At 35.6% G+C, this 6,000-nt stretch overlaps 1 long non-coding RNA gene across 13 annotated transcripts in view; it reads left to right on the top strand.

Moving 5' to 3' along the window:
- Window positions 1–201: 201 nt before the first annotated feature.
- The window catches only part of LOC137488540 (uncharacterized), a 52,764-nt gene continuing 46,965 nt past the window's right edge, over window positions 202–6,000 (top strand). For all 13 annotated transcript variants that reach the window (XR_012395183.1, XR_012395182.1, XR_011007621.2 and 10 more), the window contains exons 1-2: window positions 202–308; window positions 1,166–1,295. This is a non-coding gene — a long non-coding RNA (uncharacterized lncRNA). The remainder of the gene's footprint in view (window positions 309–1,165; window positions 1,296–6,000) is intronic.

The following is a 6,000-nucleotide window of genomic DNA, read 5'->3' as shown; positions in this document are numbered from 1 at the left end:
AATAAATCACCATAGTATTTTTTCATGTGGTCATTCGTCTGCGATAAAAAACGCGAACGAGATCTCCGCCACTGGTGACGTTTCCAGGTGGCTAAACAGCGAGATTCGGCAGGTGTCCGACTTCTGATGTAATTTTTGAGCCCTCCTCTTACTGCGCACGCCTGCTCTCGTTTACAATGCAGTCAAGGCGAGGCGCACCTCAAACGAGCCTAGTGTTATTACGTGAAGATGCGGGACTTCAGCGCTGTCGACGGGTATGGTAAAGAGCAAACAAAGAAAACAAAGCACAAAGGCAAAACATTCCATAGGTAAGATTTAGTTTTTTTAACGTTTTTGTATGTTATGAACTTTTGTGCTAAACAGGGAACGTTATTGATGATAACACAGTCTCTTACTGCATTCACCATTAGGCAAAGTAGCTCCAACTCGCACTAAACACTCGGCTTATGCTAGTTTTGTTGAATAAAATCAGCAAACAATGCAAAAGAAATATGACATGATGCTGCGCTACCAGAAACTTGTATTATTCTAAGAGACTTGTGCGCTAAATGAATTTTCGCATCTGACATTCGTTCTCACAAATTTCTATACAGTTTATTATTTATTAGCAACATCTACGTAGATGGCAGAAATCAAAATTAACATAGTTAATAAACCTACCCTGCTGAAAAAAACAGCTTAAACCAGCATATGCTGGTTGGCTGGTTTAAACTGGTTAACCATCCTGGTTTAAGAGGGGTTTTGGCCATTTCCAGGCTGGTTTTCAGCTCAGTCTTGGCTTAGTTGGTCAGGCTGGGAGATGACAGCTAAAACCAGCATGACCAGCCTGACTAGGCTGCGAGCACAGCCAAAACCAGCTATGTCCAGCTTAATCTAGACTGGTCACGTTGGTTTATGTTTTTTCAGTAGGGTAGTTTCCTAGACAGCTCACTAAAAGTTAAATGACTATCACACGGCCTAGCAATCAGAAAGCACACACAAAAACGGCATCTCTTCCGGTGCACTCATTGGAAAGCGGACTATATTAGTGAACAAATGTAAAGGATGGTGAATAAGGGTATAATGAGCGATTTCGGACACAGCATAGGTCAACAGTTAGCCAGTAAACATAACTGACGCAACGTGTTTTGTTATTTTTTTTTTTCCTCAAACCCTGTCTGTAAAGTCAGCAGCACTCCAATTTGAGTGAAGAGTCCCAGTACAACCACCAGATGGCAGGCAAGAACAGCATAAGAAGTCGTGGAGGCCTGGAAGAGGTCTTCGTGTCTTTCTACAGATGTTTGTAAGAATCAAAGGTGAGTTTTCCCCTCCCTTTCCTTAACCTACTCTCATAAACTAAAGCTTTCGCAACAAATGCACTTTCAAGTTTTTGACAATACGAATGTAGACCCCTCTTGGGTAAATCTACCACCCAAACGGTAGGCCTTTGAATGTTGTCGCATTAAATGTGTTGGTTTATGAGAATCCGCGGAGCTGTAGCATGGAAACACAGAATGTTAGGTAACGCAAAGCCCTGTTTCATTATTTTACATTTTGAGGCCCAGTCTGTGTGAATGGGAGCAGAATAGACTCAATTTGGCTCTGTTTCAAATCAGGCTAATCGGCTTTTGAGGGAAAATACATTCTCTCTAATCTCAACCCCGCCACTGTCCTCACTGAAGTGCATAAAAAGGTAAAACTGTCATTAAGAAAATCACATTAAGGGGCAGAAAGCCACATGTAATCCCGTGTTTTCTCTCCTTCTTAGTTGTGCTGCTATTGTACCATTCATTGCCCATTTTCATGTACCATAATCCTCTATAAACACCTCTGGTTCAGCATACTACAATGGAATCTGTGCTTGGAAGTGTTTGTATTAATCATCTGCATTACATCCTCGGTCCTTTATGGCAGCGAGCAAACCTAGGCATTGAGGTAAAATTGGTTTTATATTCGCACATTCAGACTTTCTCCTTAAGTAATGTCAATTTAATAAATAAATCTTTGCTAAATCTAAATAGTGAAATCATATTATAAGAGTACAACATTGTTCACAGTCAAATAAATAGTGCTAATGTTGTTTTCAAGTCATACTTGAATGAGATTTCAGACCCAATATTCAAAGCACCATATTAAACAATACAGGGACCTTGTCTATGAATTAATAAATATAAAATAATGAATATAAAACCAACTTTACCTCAATAAACTAGACTGGTGAATTTGGTTTACCCCAGAAATTTTGATTGGTAGCAACTACAGTGTATAAAGCCCATTGACATGAAACTTTAGCTAGAAAAGTCTTAAAACTTTGAAATTGTTTGTTCAATCTTAACGCATACATTAAAATGCATGTATTTAAATGAATTTGCATGAATGTATAAAATGTTTGCATTAATTCTTCATCATGTGTGACATGTACGGCTATTAAGAGCCATAAAGCTCACTCTTAAAAAGATTTAAAAACACTCCACTTTTATTTGAAGCTCAAAATGAAAAAAAAAATGATGCTGACATGCAAAATATGATGCATAATCCAGCTTTCAAAGGAATATTTAACCCATAAAAGCAAGATGTTGTCAATTACTTACTCTTTGCTTGGTCCAGACCTCTTTTACATAATTGAACATGAAGACATTTGAGCTGGAAACCTGCAACCATCAGACTTCCATATTTGTTTTTCCTACAATGGTCACAAATTTTCAGCATTCTTAAGCATATCTTTTTGTTAACTGAATAAAGAAACCCAAAGGTTTGAAACCAGTTAAGGGTGAGTAAATATACATTTTTGGGTGAATCATCCCTTTAACGCGAATCTATGAGAATAGTTTGTACAGATTGAGAGAAACATATTTCCTCAAAGGACTGTTGGGTTGGATTTAATACATTTTTAAAGAAATGTTTTAATTTTAATATATTAAATTTAAATATATTTAAATTTAAAAAAAAAAACTTTCCCCACAGTTGAACATGAAAGAACTTTTTTTTTTTGTCAAATAAGTTTTATTGATGAAGACTGTTTGATGAATTCTGTTTACATATTTTGTCCACATAACATAGACACAACAAATAAGAAAAATTAAAAAGAGAAAATAAAAAATAAAAAAACACCCACCCACATAACAAGCAAACTTGTTACAAAGACCTGTTTGAACAACAGAGTATGATGACAAAGCATGTTAAAACATTACAGAAAGATGCATTATATTATGAGAGGTTTTTTTTTCCAAGGTAACAGGTAAAAGGATTCCAAATTTTGTCAAATTGTTCAAGTTTTAAAAGAACATATTTTTAAAGAATTCTCGAAACCGTTTCGCTATAAGATTCTGACAGTATGATAACCCTGGATAAAATATCACAGTTTCACAGTATTGTGATTATTACTCTTAAACTAGTTATTTTTAAATGTCTGGGTAAAAACTGAAGTTGGTGTAAAAGCGATTTGTTTTTCCAAATTCTGGGCTGACCAGTAGCTTTTGATGTTGGTGGTCTTTTGCTGCTATCCTGTTGTCCTAATGTAAAAAACAAACAAACCAACAAAACAAAAAAGAATTTACATATACCTTAGGAACGGTATAACAAAAAAGTTCAGCGGTTTTGGTAACACTTTATTTTGATGGTCCATTTGAGTATTAGTAGACTGTCTGCTTAATATCTGCTCATACTGCTGCTTCAACAGACATTTCACTGACTATAGGAAACTTTGCAAGTACATGTCAACTTACAGTAGCACTTACCCCAGCTTAATAATATACTTAAATTCTAATGAGAATTAGTTGCAATGTAACTTAAATTCAACAAACGGCTGAACAAATGAAGTGTGACTGCGGTTTTAAAACCATTGCTGCGTCCCAATTCGCATACTATCCGTCCTAAATAGTATTTGAAAATAGAATTAGCATGTCCCAAATCGTAGTATGTTGAAAAAAGGTTCCCAGATGATTTACTATTTCTGGTAAAAAATAAAAAATTAGGTGTAGAAGCGTTCATACTCTAACTGAATATATGCCCACAATACATTGTGTGTTGGACGTGAATTTAATTAGAACTACAAACGTGGGTAAAAAGTGTTCATAAACTTGCGAGACCAACCGTCAAGTAGAGACGCTTCGGTAAAGATGTGTGTATGGTTGGTTATTAATATCTAGACTACTGGAAAATATTTAAATCGCGTTTTCGTGTTATAGTTATCTGCAACAACAATACTGAACTTATAAAGATGTGTTTGGACATTAACGTCTGAGTGCAGAATTATCCAAAGACCTGAGGAGATTTCTCTGGATGAAAGACTCGTGAATGGCAGATTAACCTGCTGCTGTTTTTCCAATAAGGTAGGAAATTAAATATGACAGAAATGTAGACGTGTCGGGACTCATAACCAAGCAACACAATGATGAAGTAGTATGTCCCAAAGCTTGCATACTCTTCAGTTATACACTTAAAATGACATATTTTTCCTTCACAAAAAAAGTACACACTTTTAGGGCGTAGTACAAGTATGCAAATAGGGAGGTAGCAAATGACTTTGCAAACTGCGGTAAACCTTGAGCCTGACATGCAAAAATATTTCCTCAAAGGACTGTTGTGTTGGATTTGATAATTATTTTATGGTCTAACTCGAAATGTTTTTTCAGACACCGGATAGAGGTTATTTATTATTATTTCATTATTATTATTCACTCATTCATTCATTTTCTTTTTGGCTTTGTCCCTTTATTAATCTGAGGTCATAACATTAATATTATATAACATTAATATTATATATATATATATATATATATATATATATATATATATATATATATATATATATATATATATATATATATATATAATAATTTATATAGATCATTTATGTAAATGAGAATAGCAATAAATAAATATAAATTGATAAAAAATATATCTATTTGAATAAACAATAACATGAAATTTAAGCATCTCCTGCAGCAGTTGTGGGAAAATGCAGCCTGATCTCACGAGAAAACGTAAGTATTTTACGTTATGGCAGTTTAGTGGCTAATTTGTACGAATTCGTACGAGTTCAGTCGTAAGAAAATGTACGATTTTAAAAAGGAGGCGTGGCACCTAACCCCACCCCTAAACCCAACCGTCATTGGGGGATACGCAAATCGTACTAAAATGTATGAATTAGATCGTACGAATTTGTATGAATTAGCCACTAAATGAAAAAGTTACGAATTGCCGTGAGATTGTGTTGGAAAATGATATTGAAGTTTAAGTTTTCATGAACCTTGCTGACTGTAACGAAGAGGCTGACACAGAGGGACACTAACAGCAGCCCAGGAGCTTACTGGCTCTCATAGAGGCAAAGGTGTGGCCAATATATTTTAAATGTATAATTCTATTGATTATGGATTGAATTATCATAATAATTCTATTGATTATCAGCAAAGTTTTGATCACAAAAATATTAGGAATTTGTTGGTAAATATGGACAGAATTTAAAGCCAATTAAATACCATCAATTGTCAAGGGAACAGGCATCCAAAACAACATATTAAGAAATTATAATCTTTTCAGGCAAATCAGTGTTCATATTTAGTTTTATTAGATGTACAGTGATGGCAAAACCCCAGTTTTATCTCAATACATGTAAGCATATTAATAACAAGTAATTTTATTTGTAACACAAAGCATATTGATGTCCGGCAGCCAAATGCATTGCTATTGTCTGACAGTGACGGACTGCTGAAATGCAAAATCCTCAGTGGACTGCAGCCATTCAAACCCATGGACAGCCCTTGACAGGCTCAGATTCGGCGTCACTGAGCTCATGTGCATCCCATGGGTGTACTGTCAGGCCTGGCCGCACTGATCCTGCGTCAGTGTCACCGGTCCCGTTACTGTATGCATGTCAGCCTCCGGGATCCTCTGGGAAAGTCCATTGTTTTCCATCCATTCGCAATCGGCTGCTTTGAATGGTACAATGATCAAGCAAAATAATCAACTGGCCTTTGTTTTAGACGGCCCAGCTCAATGGGAAGAAATAAACTTATGGTA

Source organism: Danio rerio, chromosome 19, assembly GCF_049306965.1.
Source record: "Danio rerio strain Tuebingen ecotype United States chromosome 19, GRCz12tu, whole genome shotgun sequence".
Taxonomy (NCBI): domain Eukaryota; kingdom Metazoa; phylum Chordata; class Actinopteri; order Cypriniformes; family Danionidae; genus Danio; species Danio rerio.
The sequence above is the reverse complement of the archived record's forward strand: the minus strand, read 5'-3'. Positions and strand labels throughout refer to the sequence as shown.